Source organism: Bactrocera dorsalis, chromosome 4 (genome assembly GCF_023373825.1).
Source record: "Bactrocera dorsalis isolate Fly_Bdor chromosome 4, ASM2337382v1, whole genome shotgun sequence".
NCBI lineage: Eukaryota > Metazoa > Arthropoda > Insecta > Diptera > Tephritidae > Bactrocera > Bactrocera dorsalis.
The window spans coordinates 23,902,369-23,920,060 of record NC_064306.1 but is presented as its reverse complement, the minus strand read 5'-3'; the positions used below and the strand labels follow the sequence as shown (position 1 = coordinate 23,920,060).

Below are 17,692 nucleotides of genomic sequence, written 5' to 3'. Positions count from 1 at the left end.
CCTCATTGCTACAAATACTCTCGCTATCTGAAGGAATATCTTCAAACAAGTATTCCTCGATTTGTCTATTATTTAGCTTGCGCGATATACTGAAATAAATATAAAAATACATGAATACTTACATGCCTAACTCATATGTAGAATAAACCTATAAACCTGCAACAGTCACGGTGGTTAGTTTACTAACCACTATATTTTCGTCGTTAATACACATTGAAAATAAAAAAATTAATGATAGTTTCATACACATACATAAGAAATAGATATAGGAGAATAAGTTGAATACAAAACATTAAAGAAAAACGTTACTTACCCGCCTCACAGATATTTTTTATCAAACACAAGAAAAAATGTACGTTAACGCAATTTTCAAATGAAAACAAATGAACTGTTACTCATCGAATATGCCGCTAACCAGTCACACCTTGTCAAAAAAGGTACAAATATTCATCATAATTCACGCGATTGTCGGTAGTTGGCGTGGATTTAAATATAAAAAATCGGAAAGAGGTGGTTATTGACACTAACCACCACGACTGAAAGAGTTAAAGTAAAAAATGCGTCAAACCGATCTCTTAAACGCTGCTCCAACTTAGCAACCACAGAGGAAACTTGATGCATTTCTGGCTTGTTTTGCAGCTTATTTAATCTATTGCTGAGGGTCATCAGAGTCGGAATTAAGCAGCCTGCATAGAATATACACTTACTTAATGTGAAACCGATAAAAAATACTAATACATTTTACCGTAATTCACGTTATTTTCTCCTTGAAGGTAGTTCAAGGCACGAGCAATAGGCACCATCAACAACTGGTACATCTCCAGATACTGCAAATCGCTCGGAGAAAATTGTGACAAGCTGAGTCTTTCGCACAAAGGATTCAACTTGTCCTTGGCCCAAAGTAACTTCGTTACTGCGTCGAACAGTGAATTCCACCGAGTTACAACGGGCACAAACAATGTCGATCCCAAGCATTCCACAATAATTTCCGACGACTTCGGCCATTTGCACTTCCTCTACAAGGCGTTGCATTTTTTGAATGTCTGGAAAATATTCTCTTTAGTACATACATTATAGATCAACAAAATCGTTAACAATTTTCAGTTACCATCGAATGTTGGATATACAAAGCCTGCTCACTTCTCAAAATCTTCACGTAATCGGCGGAAGCAAGTAAATTCAGCATGTGGCTGCAATATCGAAGATGCTTTGGCAGCAGCAGCTCGTTTTGGAAAACTGGCAAATCGTTTTCGCTTTCATCTTCATGAGAAGTTTCAGTTTCCGTACACCCGTACTCCTTGAAAGCCTTAACAAAATTGGATCCATTGTCTGTCACCGTCATAATAACATTGGACGGGCTCAGACCAAAGCCGGCATAAATTTCGGCAATGACTTGCGCAATTTTTTCAGATGAGTGCACGCCGAATATTCTCCTGCAAGCAAGAGCAGCCGACTTGCGCTCCAGGTTCTCTATGAGCCAATGGCAAGTATACCCCAAAAAGCTCCGGTGGTTCCCAGACCAAATATCCCCGGTTATACAGAAGTGTTTTACGGAGGCCAGTTCCGACTTGATTTTTTTACAGCTGCTTGCCTGCTCATTATCTTCATGCCACTGGTCTGCAGGAGGTCTATTAAAGACCTTCTTTCTAAAATTGAGACAGGCAGTGCCCCATCAACAATAGCATGCAAAAGCTTTCTATCGAAGGCAGCTTGCGCAGAATTGCCAAAAGGGCTGCCCGACTTTAAACTTTTGTATTCCGCATACAATTCGCTATGTTTGACCCTTAAATGCTTCACAAAATTGGAGGTCACGTCAGCAGTAGCTCTTATCTTCCGATCACATCCGACACATTTTGCAATTGTCGACTTCTTATTCTGATGAGAAATCTGTGAATTCATGTATATATGTAAATATAATTTTCAAAGTTAAATTCATTAAACACTTACAACAACACCAAACACAACAATTTAAATTTTAAAACAAACAATACTAAAACAACCTGTTAGCGCGCAACAACCCTAATTTTAAAAAATGTTTAAACTTAAAGAATGTACATTAAAATACAACTCTAAGGATTTATTGAATTTTGATTGTACATTAAAATGCAACAATGTAGATATGTCCCGCTATTTGTCTGTGCTAGCTCAACTGCGGCTTACCCTTTTGCGTTGGCTCATTCTCTTTTGATTCGCTGGCGGAGTGGTACATACACCTACAAGGAGCACAATTATTTCAGCGAAGCATTGAACGGTCGAAATATTGAATTTAAATAAAATACAAATCGGCTTAAAATAAGTGTTTTACTTTGCCACCCGCCAAAACAACCCTAACTAATTTGAATTTTAAAAAATGTTTAAACTTAAAGAATGTACATTAAAATACAACTCTAAGGATTTATTGAATTTTGATTGTACATTAAAATGCAACAATGTAGATATGTCCCGCTATTTGTCTGTGCTAGCTCAACTGCGGCTTACCCTTTTGCGTTGGCTCATTCTCTTTTGATTCGCTGGCGGAGTGGTACATACACCTACAAGGAGCACAATTATTTCAGCGAAGCATTGAACGGTCGAAATATTGAATTTAAATAAAATACAAATCGGCTTAAAATAAGTGTTTTACTTTGCCACCCGCCAAAACAACCCTAACTAATTTGAACCATATGCACATAAAAACTAACTTTTACAATATCCGTATAAAATCTCGCGTTGAAAATAGTTTTTCCAGACACCTCAAAAGACTGGTTTTTTATAGAGCTTCCAGAATTTTTTTTTGAAGACCCTTCTCCTCTGCACACAAAACACAATTAATAACAACTGACTGACACGTGAAGTATGAAGTATAGATTATATGATTGCACTTTATAAGCTCTTGTTTGACTTCTTAACGTAAGCGTACCAACAAGTTAACAACCGTTCTTGAATTCTAACACTACTCCCTTCAGCATTGTTGTTTTTCATACAGGTGTAAATATCAGCTACTCTCATTGAAGCTTATTCTGATGATCAGAACTGGGAAATTTCGCGATGGAGCTGATTAAATTGAATGGCTGAATTGCTATTAATAATAGCAAAAATATCATTTATAATATAACATTTATAATAATATAATATATACGAGTATACATATATACATATAAATGCATATATGTATCTCTGAATCTGAGGCTCAGATTATACAAAAAACAATTTAAAAAATTTTAATAAAAAAATGTCTTAAAATTTAAAGAAAAAAGTTGTTTGGTATTTTGGATTGAAAGTAATCAAAAATAATCAAAAAGAATTGCTGAAAAGAATCAATTATTAATTTTGATAATTTTTGATTATTTTCATTAATTTATTATAATCCTTATTATTTTTTGATTCTTTATAATCGTAATCATTACGTAATCCCAATATTTCAAACGCACAATTAAATAATCATTACGATTCTTTTTAGAAAATAATCTAACCGATTACTAATCGTAATCATAATTTAACAACAATTGACATAAGAAATACATTCAATATCGCAAAATGGAAAAATATGATCGCCGCACTATAAAGTTGCTATATATCTTAAAGACAGGGAACTACTGTACGATACGAGTGACGGCCCACAAAGTAAGGAAATAACCTCTGGAATAGCGCAGAAATCATTATTTGGACCAGATCTATGGAATGCCAGCTACAACGCAATTTTAAGCGATGAAATGCCTGACGATTGTTACCTCGTTGGCTACGTAGACGACATCACCGCCATCATAACCGCGCGTAATACCGACATGGCCAGGCGCAGGTTCCTTCAAGAATATTTCCGGTGATCTTTTTGATAGCCAAACTCGCACCATTGCATAATCAAGGTGAATTCAAATTACGTAGGAGCAAAATAGGTGAACCATTCTTTAATCAAAGATTATGTGGTGGCATTCCGGGTATACCTAGTGAATTTAAAAATTCAATTGGAAATCTTACACTTTCATTTTCATTAAGAACAGTGTCGATTTATTTTAAAGACATCAGATCGCCTGGTAACAACTGTTGTGTTTGGAAGTTAATTTCGTCAACATCAAAAGTCTTGGCTGCTAAAATAGCCCGCTCCTGAACCAGTTATGATTTAAGTAATTACTCTGTATATTCGGAAAAATACTCGGAATCATTTCATTTTTTTCCTCAAGAACAGTGCATAGATTATCTGGCAGTTTAATGCTCTCTTATTATCGAAATACATACATACATATATCATACATTGTGATATTTGTTTTGGCCGAAAGGAGGGTTTAAAATGCCTTCGCACCGTATAGGAATCTTCATCCTACGTGAGTGTTGTACCCACTAAAACACTCCCCCAATCTATCATGGATATTTTCCCTACCCCGGGACCGCTTTCGCATTACTTCAGGGAAAGATGGACCCATTACAGGTCTATTTCTACTCTCCCTGCGTCCAGACATCAAGCTATTTGGCTCATCTTCTATTGGGAATCCGCATCCATTTCTTTTTTTTTAGTACATGTTTCACGTACGTACCAGTTATTTCCAAGTTTTCGCTGCTAGCTATCAGTTTTTCTAAAGGGATTTCCATACTTAGCTCTCCGAGCTTGTTTTCCACACAAAAGGTTTGGTTTGCATTATCTAGTGGTTCGTTTCCGTAAATACATGCTGGGCTTTCTATTTTCCCATGTTGTACAGGTATTTTCGAAAATACCTGTGACCGGACAGCATATGTGTTATGTGGAAATTAACCTCGCCGTGTTTTCTACTGTGCCACATCTCTATTTCTTTAATCAGTTTGGTGGTCCATCTTCCTTTGCTCTCCCTTGTACACCGATCTTGCCAGAGTTCAAAATTTTACTTCCTCGCCTGTTGTCTTATCGGCATGTGTATTGCTATTCCGTCTTTCCGTCAGAGTTGTCTTCTGTCCTTTCCGAGAAGGTCTATTTGGATGACTCCGCTTATCACTAGCACTGCGGGTTCGGATACAATGCGGTACGCTGAGGTCATTCTCAGGGCTGCTATCCTCTGCACTTTAACAAGCACTTTCCGTCTATGTTCTACATTTAATGTATCGGCCCATATTTCGCTGCCGTATAGTAGCACTGAGTGCGTTGTGTTCATAAGCAATTTCCTTCTACTTACTTGCATGTCGGCCTCCGGTGCTTGCCATAAGTCTTGATAGCGACATGATTATATTGGTTGACTTTTTAGCAGCATGTTGGATTTGATGTGTCAATTTGTTGTCCATTCTTATTCCTAGGTTTTTAGGGTTTTCGTCGTTTGAATAGTTTCTGAATGAACTTGCATGTTTACCTCCAGCAAGATATGTTTCCTAGTGAGTAGAATCAGTTCTGTTTCTTTCTGCAGCTAGTCTGAGGCCGAGTTAGAAAAAAAATAAAAAGAATAATTTCTCGAATAGGACTTCATAATTTTCTTGAGTTGTTCGTTCACTAGCCTGCGTTCTGAAATTCGTCATCGGATTTCCATCACGTTCGGCCTTTTTGCTTGAAGTGTTTGCCTGCTTCCTCATAGATTAAGACGACTTCTGCGGATCTCTCTTCCTCTGTGACTTCGACAGCTTGATTCTTCTTCTTGGTTACTTTAGAAGACATAGCGGTAAATTATTTGATTGTTGTTGATACCATTGGATTCTACGATACTCTTCAAGAGGCTACAATTTCCAGTTCTTTTAACTTTTGCAATGACGATAAATAAATCTCAAAGCCAAAGTTTTTCTCAGGGGCAACTGAGAACTGTCGCATATTCACGTGTAGGAACACCGTCGAATCTATTTGTGTTAGCTAAATACGGATTAACCAATAATATTGTGCTAAAATAAATTGAGATTACAAGTATTGATAATTCAAAATATTGAATATTATTCTTGAAGATTTAAAACTATTGGTTAGAAATTTAAGTAAAAGAAATCGGGTGGGGCTGTGCCGGGGCACACGGCCGTTGGTTTTAACGTGAAACGTCTATTTTAGCGAATCGCTTTTAAGTCAAAGATTGAAATGAAAACAAGATTAACGCTAATCTATACCAAATTTCGTGAATATATCTTATCAAATGTGAAAGTTTTCCATACAAGAACTTGATTCCGGTCGTTCAATTTGTATGGCAGCTATATGCTATAGTTAACCGATCTGAACAATTTCTTCGAAGATTACATTGTTGCCTTAGAAAATAATCTGTACCAAATTTAGTGAATATATCACGTCAAATGTGAAAGTTTTCCATACAAGAACTTGATTCCGATCGTTCAGTTTATATGGCAACTCGCTATTTGGAAACGTTTGTCCGCTGAACGCCAATGATTTTGCATTGTTTCACTTCTACTGTTATTGACATTTCTCCCTTCCGTGGCAGATCCAATAGATATATCGATCGTCTGTTCATTCGTTATGTTCATAAGTATAGGTACTCCAGTGGTAGAAGTACTCGCTAGATCGGCAGCAGCAGCTTTGCGACGTTCCCGAAACCGTCTCACTCGCTCGACGCCGGACATTGGGATATGTATATATGGCGTGGCCCACGTGGCCCTCTTTGTAACAATAGCCGTAATTTATATTTCTGGTTGGCTCTTCCACGAGCTGATGCCGACATACCAAAATTTTTATATATTTATTATCACTTTCTGGTTATTTTAAATATAAATACTGTCCAAATTACACTTATTTTTGTATAAATCAATCGATTCAAATAAACTTGACAAACACGCGAAAGAATCACCGATCAAATTCCAATCCAATGGATTCTTATACCCGATTTAACGTTTCCGTCTTCGTTCGTACATAATAATTTCATTGTTCCCCGTGAAGAGTTTACTACAACGTAATATAACAAAAAATTTAGCCACAGCAATGCGTTACCGGGTCTGCTAGTATGTACATACATACATATGTACATTTTCAATACTAAATAAAATTTAAGTTAACGAAAACCATTAAATGAAAATCAGGATCGTTGATGTCAACCGTGTCGTCATTTTAATCATCAGTTGATGTATTATCCACTAAATCTTGTACAATTTCGTGACGCAACCGTTTCGATGGAGGAACAATATCAGTTAAGTCTTCACACTCTACTGTAGGCCCTTCCAGTTCTTTTAGCTCCATTCCTTCCTGAAGATTTCAAGATAGCCAAGATAAACTTTTTTTTTTATATCCAATAGAAGTTGCATTATCTTCGAGCCGGGGTCATCTTTGTATTTATTCTCTAAAAAGTTTTGACGATAGTTGTATAGAGCCATGTATTGATGTAACACTTCGGCGACTCTTAATTGCGCTCTTGAACCATCGATTCTGTTATTCGAGGACATTAACGGTATTGTCGGCATTCCCTTTCTCCACATACTCACCAATGTTATGATTGGTCGTTAAGCATGAGTACTGTCACCGAAAAATTGACTTAAGCCATGGTATTGTTTTCCACCATCAGTACAAATTCTGGATGTATCGGGATGCACAAACTTTTTAATTAAAGGCCACAAATCTACATTTTTTCGTTTGCACTGAAAAAGCGACAGATTTTATCTTCCTTGCACAAAATTCCCAAACCCCGCTCCCCAGAGAGAAAACTCTGCTTTCCAACATATTACCTCACCAATTTCCCTGAGGTAACTGTAGTAATCCACTATAGAGTTGCAACTCAAAACCGGCTCCTTTTTTGCTTACGCCAATTGGTTAGTTGGGCATGCACAGTCGTCACAGTCATTTTCATTACAAAACAGCAAATTATAAAAATACAAATACTTACATGCATCGAAAAATGTAGCTCGAGCTGAACTTATGCTCTGCCTACAATGTTTAGCTCCTTTCCTTTCGATGGCTTTGAATTACTCCTCCAAATCCATCTTAATCTTGATCTCTTATTTTCTTCTGGTCTCGGCGTTTGTCCGCATTTGTCGCAGAAAAAAATTCCTTGATGGAATTAATACCACTTCCTTAAAAACTGTAACGATTGCTCATTGTTCAACAAGCCTTCCAAAAGATAAAAAAAAAAAATCGAAAAATTCGCTAGCTTTGAATTTAAATCAGTAAGAGGCATTTTAAACTAATATTAATGCAAATATTGGAAAAAATCTCAAGAAATCACAACTTACTTCACTCCACTTCACTATAAAATAATCACCGTTAAGAAATTTAAACGGAGTAGAAAAATCTAAACGAAAATTTTCTTGGAATATGTACATACATATATCATATTCAGACTTTGGGAGTTGACAATAGTAAGAAAACTAAAAATATTGGTGTTCCCATTGGTATTATAAAACCGAGTTGAGTTGTTAGAAACATTGTGTAAAATGGACGCGTTTTTGTGCGGTCCAATAATTTATCATAGTTTCAGTGTTTTATCATAGGGAGCTTTGGCTAAATATTGTCCCCTGTATCAATCAGGTGACGAAAGCAAGTGAGCAATCAAAATTGAAACAGATAAGTGAAATTTTGTATCTTATTTTAAATTATTTTACATACCTGCCCATTTGTCCCCCGACAAATTCAGGCACAACGTGGTTATAATTTGTTTTGCCGTTGTGGCTGGAGACATCAGCTGGTTTCCCCCTTTTCTTTTTCTTGTCTTGTCCTCTTTATTTTCTTCTTTTCTTTTCTAAAAATAGCAAATCCGATAGAACGCAAGGTGAGAATCTACCAATATTTTTTGCAAATCAGAAGGAAAATAAAGAAACTAGAAAATATGATGTCCAGACAGAGGCACATAAACCAGCTATGCGAGAACTGGTAAGCAACATGACGTACTTGTATGGCAAAACAGAAAATCGAATAGAAAATAGTGATGGTAGGGACTTACACTTACTTCTTACACTGAAGTAAATACCCCGAAAAGATTACGGGAGACATCAGACTTCCTACCACCCACGAAGAAGACAAAAAACGTGACTCAAAAAACGCAGGCAATCTTTAGTGAAATCGTGCAAATAAATAAGAAACGCACCCCAGCAAGTAAATCAGCACCCGAAAAATGGGTAGACGTGGTAAAAAAGAAGAGAATTAGGTTAAAACCAAACACTTTAATTCAAACGTGACCTACATCAGGAAAACTCTTAAAGGAGACCTGCTTATAGAGCTAAAAAGCCGAGGAGACAAAAGAGCTGAAACTTTTCAGAACGCCCTAGAGGTAGTGGTTGGCGAGATGGCTGTAGTACAACCAAAAACACACAACTTCACTATAATGTGGAATCTGGATGAGATAACTACTCCTGAAGAAATTTGCTGCGCATTACAAAAAGAGTGCGGAATACAGAACATAAGACCAGTTAATGTTAAAAACATGCGGATAACAAAAAGCGGCATTTCAATAGCTCTTATATGCCTGTGTGCTCAAGATGCCAAGACTGCCCTTAAATTAGACAAAGTAAAGATGGGGATGTCGCTCTGTCGTCTACGGGAATACTCGCCTGTTTCCCGCTGTTACAGTTGTTTCCATACAGGCCACATGGCGCATAACTGTTGCAGTCTGATCGACAGGTTCTCTCTTTGCGCGCGTTGTGCAATGAGAATATTGCATCTGAACCTAAACCACTACGCTGCAGCACAACTCCTGCTGCAACAAACCGTAATAGAAAGCAACATTGATGTCACCTTACTAAGTGAGCAATAAAAAAAAAATAAACCTGGTCGGTCCAACGCCGTGGTGTACCAGGTTTTTTTTCGCGTAGAACTCCTTTCTCTAGGCGAAAAAAAAACCACAGAAAGGAGTTCTTCCAAAAAAACATGTGCAAAGTGTGTTAATTTTTTGTAAAAATCAATTCATTTCCATTCATGAAATTATCATCTTTGGGTCGAAATAAAACTATTTAGTATACTGTAATATTATATTAAGTTAACTTTTTTTATAAACAGAAATTCGCGGAAACATATCTGACATGCCCAGCAGCAGTTCATGTTCTGGATGTGACGTCGACTTGCAGAGCTTCATAAAAAAAAGTGATCAAGAGTTGCGGAGTTTTTTGTGTGAGCACAATTTAATTTTGGCCGAAAAAAATGTCCCACATGCAACGAGAAGTGCACAATAAGTCCGAATTCCTTTTGGCGTTGCCCACGCATCAAAAAGAATCAAATGCCAAACAAAAAATATAAAGTCATACGTTGCTCATTTAAGCAAAGTTTGTATAAGAATACGTTCTTTGACAACACGAAGTTGTCAACTCACGACGTTTGCGATTTCGTAGTGCCTTTTATAACAGCAAACCCACCCAGGAATATATTTTTGTCAAAAGTTTTGCATTTTGGAAATGCGATAATGGTTGATTGAAGCTCCCCTGTTAGAAAAGTGTTGATTAATTAGGTGCTCAACAACAGTCCCGAGGTGAGGATAATGTAATTGTCGAAATCGACGAGGCCAAAGTAGGAAAACAGAACTACAATTGTGGCAGAATGGTCGAAAGACAGTGAGTTTTTGACGGGTTTGAGCGCAATAGTAAGAAACCTTTATTGTTGCTGTTGAAAACCGTTAAAAAAAATTCACTGCTCAAAATAATTAAACAAAAAATTTTACCCGGAACAATCATATTTTCCGATTGCTTGAAGGAATACACTTGTCCGAATGATAGAAGTTTTCGGCATTTAACCGTAAACCATTCTTACAATTTTGTAGACCCCGACAGTGGCGCGCACACTCATAACATTGAAAATATATAGCGGGAAGTGTGTGCAAATATACCACGGTTCGGGCGAAAAGCCCATTTCCAAGATATTTGGCAGAATTTTTTTTAAAGCGAAAATTTTGTAGTTAGGGTGAAAGAATACATGCTATAGCTTGAAAGTTATTTTTTTATATCTTTTAATTTAACTTCGGAAAATACGATATTTTTTTTTTTAACAAAAATATATTCTTTTAAGGACATACATAATTTTAATATAGAATTTAAAACAAGAATTTTAAGACATTTCTCGTAAAAATTGGTGCATGTTTTCGGAAAAGCCGCTCTGCTGAACATTTACCCTTATATTGTTTGATGGAAATCGGTAAATAAATTTAGATTACCACAGCTCTATAGAGTGCTTCATCGATGGTATACCAGATTCCAAGGCCAATTTTTATCAAGCAAAGCCTATCGGTGATCTTAAGGAACAAATCAAAATTTACGAGTGAATCAACATTGGAAAACCTTGATTCCTATTTGTGAATTCGTTGAAGCCCTCGTCGACATGTTGAAAAACTCGAGTAACACTATTTAGTGAACAGAAAAAGGTATTTTACCACACTGGTACACATGGTGCGAGTGCACGAGATACCTATCAAGAATATGGGGAAACTTTAGTATACCATCCCAAGATTTCAGGGTTAAAATTAGTATGGTTAGATAGAGCTAATGCTCCAGATTAAGAAAATATATAATTATAGCCGCCGCAAACTTATAGTTTTCGAGATATTTGCATTTAAAATTGAAAATTTCTCAATTTTATTTTGCAATTTCTCAATTTATAGTAACTCTTTCTTTCATATTATGCACTTTTTATACACTTACACTACACATATTGTTTCTACATATTTAGTTTACAGCAGGGTTCTCAAAAAAATTGGGAGCGGTAGCATTGCGGAGCTAATGAAAATTTTCATGTGCTACAGCTCCCGCATATTTTTGTTGTTTTTTTCTTTTTTGTTATTTTCTGTCATCTACAAGTATATATGTACATATTTATGGTATATAAAAGAAAGTCGTATTAGTTACACCATTTATAACTCAAGAACAGCAGAACCGATTTGGCTTAAAATTGATGGGGAGGTAGCTTAGAAACAGGGTAAGGACATAGGATACTTTTTATCTCTTTATGTTAAAATTGAATACAACTCATATATCTTCTTCTTCTTTACCACGTGGCGCCAATTGGATATTCCAAGCGAGGCCAGGTCCTTCTCCACTTGGTCCTTCCAACGGAGTGGAGGTCTTCCTCTTCCTCTGCTCCCCCCGGCGGGTACTGCGTTGAATACTTTCAGAGCTGGAGTGTTTTCGTCCATTCGGACAACATGACCTAGCCAGCGTAGCCGCTGTCTTTTAATTCGCTGAGCTACTTATGTCGTCGTATATCTCGTACAACTCATAAATATAAAAATTATATTTGAAATCATAAGCATTTGATCAAAATTGATGTAAGCATCATTTGAAAATTTTAGTAATTCAAAAATAGAAAGAAATAAGTAAAAATTTTCATATCACATGCTTAGTATATGGGTTACAATGATTTTGCTTCTGAACCAGGCTGTTTTTTTTTAGAATGAACAAATTAATTGGGTTACGCGAATAACTAAGAACGTGCCTGTGCCTATGCCGGTTAACACATTGAGTGCCAAGGGGTTTTGACGAAAACCTTCCCCGGGTGCCAAGCACATTTTTTGCTATAAGCTGGTGTAAAAGTAGAAAATATTCAGTTCTGCGCCAATCCCGGATGATTTTGTGGTTTATTTTGGATTTTATAACGGTTTTTTTTTTGTCGCACGTTTCCTTACGACATGGCACTGCACGACGGAATTGCAATCGTAAAAATCGATGTCATACGAAAATGTGCGACGCAATTTTTTTTGCTATTTCTTATTTTTTTTCGTTTTACGCATTTTCCTTTACATTTACATGCCCCGATAATGGTATCCATAACAGATGGAGCACATAATCCTGCGGAGCCTTCAACTAGTCAAGGAGCGAGACGTAAAAGACGAGCAACAGAAAAGCCACTGGCTGTGGTAGAATATAATAAGGGGAAATCAGGCATTGATCTTTCCGACCAAATGGCTTCATACGAAAATACCCTTCGCAAAGGGTTAAAATGGTACCGAAAGCTGGGAATTGAACTTTTACTTGGACTTTCCGTGGTAAATACCTATACTGTGTATAAAGCAGCTACGAATAGAAACATTAATATACGGGCCTACTATACATAGATCTCACATCCCCGCAGCCTATATCGCAATCAAATCATATTATCCCAAAAAGAGTAGATGAAAATAATAAAACCATCCGACGTGCTTGTGTGTTATGCTACGCTGAAGCAAAAAGAAAATTTAGTCGAAAGGAAGCAAGAAAGAATATCAAAAGGACAACTTCGTACTGTCCGCAATGCTCCAACACTCCCCAATTGTGCATTGATTGCATTCCAAAATATACACATCTAAAAAATTAATGTAAAAAATCCATGTAATTGGAGTTATCATATCCTAATTTTAATTTTCCAATATCTTTTTTATACTTTTTTTTCCGAAATATCGAATGAATTCCAATAAGTTTTCAAAATTAAAAAGAACCTCCGAGTTTTTATTATAAAAACCGCAAAAATGAAGGTATCTCTATGAAACTCGGACCAAAATTTAGGGCAAACATTAGGCTACTAGAAATACATTTAAAAACCCTGTAACTTCAACCAAAAACACATGACAATACCTTAGGCCAGACAATGCCTGTCGCACGAAAACGTGTAGCCATGGCACTCAATGTGTTAAGAAAACGTAAAAAGGGGAAAGTACTTGTAGTTAAAATACATTTTTAATAGATGATGTTTCTGGTAATATACAAATTGTAAATATTTTAGATAATATAAAAAACATTTTATAATATATTCAATTATTATCTAATTCGACCTTAACATCACTTTATTAATAAACTTCTTAAAATGTTTGATTTTAGATTTATAAAGTCACTTGATGCAACAAGTGCCAAAATTGTTTGAATTGTTCAATTAATTCAATTATTGTGAAAAAGAATAACAATGATATGCTTTAAAAGCGTGTTTTTAATTTTTTTAAACTATATTTATTTTTAATTTTTTAGTTTGATGTGAGGAACCCTAAATAAGTTAAAATATAGTTACATAATAGCAACAAATATACTTTACCTATACTTATTCTAATCGTACTCTTGATTCTAGCTTAGTCTTACTCTTATATTTAATTACCTATGCTTACTCTTATTTAAACTACTCCCACTCTACACCCACACGTTCGCCGCCACACTAAACATACATACAACATATTCCCGAACATACATTATTACCTCTACTCTCTCCTACACTCATTATTACTGTAAAATAGTTAAGCTTTTAGCCAATAAGAATTTTTGTAAAGAGTCAGTTGAATAAAGACACTTGAAAGAAGTAAACGTTCAACATCGTTTCTATATGAACCATAATATCTGTGGACATTTGACAAAACAACCTCTTTCAAAAAAGCAAATTTTACAGGAGAGCGAAAAAACATGTTTAAAGCTTTGCAGTAGAAATACCTCTTACTATTAAAGAACGAAGTCAATTTAAACTGGATGCAGATCAATAAAGACGCGTTTTCCAATCAATTGATTTAAATTAAATATTTTACTTTTCTAGATAAATATAAATCAAATAAATAAGACTTATTGTCAAATGCTTTTTCTTACTGAAAATCAACTTACCTCATACAAGCTGTTTTGTCAAATTTGGTTTGTGCAAAAAAAAAAATCCTTTTTTTATCTTATCTTGATACAAGTTTATTTGCCAAATGGTAAGTTAAAAATAAGTCCAAAAGAGGTTTTTCTTCAAATGACATTTGCCGTTTATTTAAGTTTATAAATGAATTTGTCTTCAAAAAAAATAATTTATTTCTTCAAATTCAAAAAATACGTGAAAAATATAATAGTTATATAATTTTTTTTGAAATTAATTGTTTTCTTCATCATCAAGGTCGGAATCAGCTTCGACTTCGCATTCACCTTCTGCTGCTAAATGTTTATAAAAGTTGTGAAAATCCGTGTTGATCAGAGGGAGCAAATCCAATAAATATTGCTTTTTATTTTTTGATATAGTCAACAGAGATGTATAGCTCGTCGTCAATTGTGAAATCCACTTTTGTGGACGCCTTAGCTTTTGTCCAGGCTTTTGTTTCTCATAGCGCATCCAGCGAACATATTTCCACTCAAATTTGTCACCTGAAATTGAGAAGGTTAAACAAATAACTGATAAACACATTATTATACCTGCATGTATGAAGTTCTAGGTTTACGAATAAAAGAGTTTGAAAAAGTTTAAGTTATAATTTAAAAATTACCTTTTGAGTTTGTCGTTCTCCAAGTGTAATTCGTCTTAAGAAGGGCACTAAAGTCAAAAAAACTCTTCCTGCTTCATTTCGTGTACGACGTATTTATTACTTGTAGCTGCTATAAGGTTGGCCCAGTCATGTGGATGCTGAATGGAACCCGACATATTTTTCTTTTTTTTTTCTCAATCTGCGCATGTACGGTATCACATTCAAGATGCGTGTGCCCAACAACAAGGAATTTATAGTCTACAATCGCTATACTGAGATGTTTTTCGATAACTTGTTCAAACATGGGTGAAATATAGGAGTTACGATTTTGTCCCGGACAATGGTTTCTGGCAAGCTCATCAAACACTTATAAACACAAGAACCAATATCATTGGTTCCACGTTTTGCAATTACTTCATGCCATATTTAACAGTTTGCCATTTTCGTTTCCCCGTCGTGTACTGTTAAATTGAAAGTCCATAATGGACGTTTGTAGAAGAACATAGAAGCACATAAATGTGGAGTTGGCAAACATTGCTGTAAATCAAAAGAAAACTTTTTTATATTTCCATGATTAATGGCAAGCTCTTTGTCAGTTTTTTTGCAGTTATATGCAAAATCTGCCGCACCGTGATGTTCTTTTTGTTGTGTTAAAAGTTGCTTCTTTTCATTTTCGTCCGACGTGTTTTCTACACGGGATTTTAGGATTTCACACATATTACAAAGATCAACTTGAGGCTCCTTAAACTTTATATTTAACTGACGAAATATTTCCTGATATTTTGATTCTGAAACTGGTTCAGAGTGTTTTTCTTTATACAATCTATATAAGAGAGCAAGGTTGAGGCCACGTTGGAAATACAGCTGACTCGTGTGACGACGACTGTAATGACTTTGGTAATTGGGTATACTGTGTATATGTTGAAGCACTTCATTATATTTTTCTGTTGATAGCTTATGATGAGGAGGGTGCTTGCCTCGTCGGTCATTTGTGACACCTCCATCAAAATTGCCTTGGATCTTTTGCCGACATACTGTTTTAATACTTTGATCCGTTTCTCCAAATATTTTTAAAAAACACTTTTTGCATACACGAGTTTTCTGTCCATTGATTTTAAAATGATAAAAGTAAACAAACTGTCGATTTCTAGGATTTGAAGACTTTCTGAGCGTTTCAGTTTTTTTGGACTCAACGTTTATCGTACGAGCAATATACTGACGCCGCTTGTTATAATCCCCTAGTTCCCAATATGCTTTGAATATTTTTTTCTGTTGATTCATAGTTATTTTTGTGTTACATTTTGTACAGCAATCCACCAATTCTTCAGTTTTCTTTGCAGAAATTGTCTTATTCTTCCAAGTAACATATTCTTTTCCCATATTTTTGTTAATTTTATTAGCTTTTTTAACTTTTGTTGACCTTAGGTTATTTAAAAGCAGCTCTTCATTAAATTGTGGTGAAACAGTATCGCTTAGATTTGATTCAATCACACCTTCCATGATTCGGATACTTTCCGATGTAGTATTTAAGCCCGAACTTTCTGACGGTAAATAATCTGAATCGTTGTAATCAGTTTCGTGAAAAATATCTTCTTCCGAGTGGTCACTTTGAATAATGCTCAGTTGGCAAGTATTTACATGTTGCCGTAGCTTTGCAATTTTATCAGTATCGAAAATCGAATCATCGGACGAAGTCTCTTCATTTGGGAGTTCATTTAGCACCTCCCCATCCGCAAAGTTAAATGATTATTTTGCACACTTTCACTAGAACACGTATTAGAGAGCATTTTCACTTTCCTGGCTAAAGCCACTAATTTTTTACCTCTTCCCATTTTATCCAATAAATTTTTATTTTAATTTTGGAAGCAACTTAAATACGATTTCACTTTTAGTACTTTTTTTTAATAATTAACTTGTACCGATGCAAGACGTTTTGTCACAATGACACTTGACGACTGAGTGAGTGGTAGCTTAACTTGTTTAAATAAGAAAAGCATTTTTTTTTAGATATGCATTTGACAAAAGAACTTCAATCGAAAGAAGTTATGCATGCTCGATATATGAAAAATATGTCACAAAGCACCCCACGCTTTTCTCACAATAATGCAGGAATTTTTCTTTCATTATTATTGTTAGTTTATACAAAGAATTATTTTTCACTTTTTAGTTTGATATGCTTTAAAAGCGTGTTTATTAGTTTTTTTAAACTATATTTATTTTTAATTTTTTAGTTTGATGCGAGAAACCCCAAATTTATTAAAATATGAACTATGACATGTAGTATTGGTTAAGTAAATCGTTACTTAGGCAGCATTTAATATCTACTCGTAACCTTTCATTGACTAATTGTTACATTATTTGCGACCAAGTTCTATTGACGACTTTACGAATTATTACTTCTTAATTGAATCATTTCTTCTAAATCTTCACTGTTACATGGGGTTTTACCTGTCAACTTTGAACAGTCTAGTTCTTCAATTCGAATACCGTCCAAAGATCTAACGACTAAGTGCTACATAAGCTTGTCCAGCAGCAAACAGTCGAGAGCCCAGTTAAATTACTGCATGCTCTACTGTACAACCTTGCTTTTTATGAACGACCGACGCTCAACTCAGTATGCTATTTAAATGTCACCGAAACTAGTTTTATATATATGTTGCATACTTTTAAGCGCATATTTTTGGTGAGCTGCTTAAACTTACTATCGC

The 17,692-nt window shown here is 35.4% G+C and overlaps 1 long non-coding RNA gene across 1 annotated transcript; it reads right to left on the bottom strand.

Annotated features, from left to right (window-relative positions):
- Positions 1 to 458: 458 nt before the first annotated feature.
- Positions 459 to 1,482, bottom strand: LOC125778086 (uncharacterized). The gene is made up of 3 exons (XR_007422476.1): positions 1,109 to 1,482; positions 746 to 1,043; positions 459 to 686 (listed from the first exon to the last, which is right to left on the bottom strand). It is a non-coding gene; the product is annotated as an uncharacterized LOC125778086 (long non-coding RNA).
- Positions 1,483 to 17,692: the final 16,210 nt, after the last annotated feature.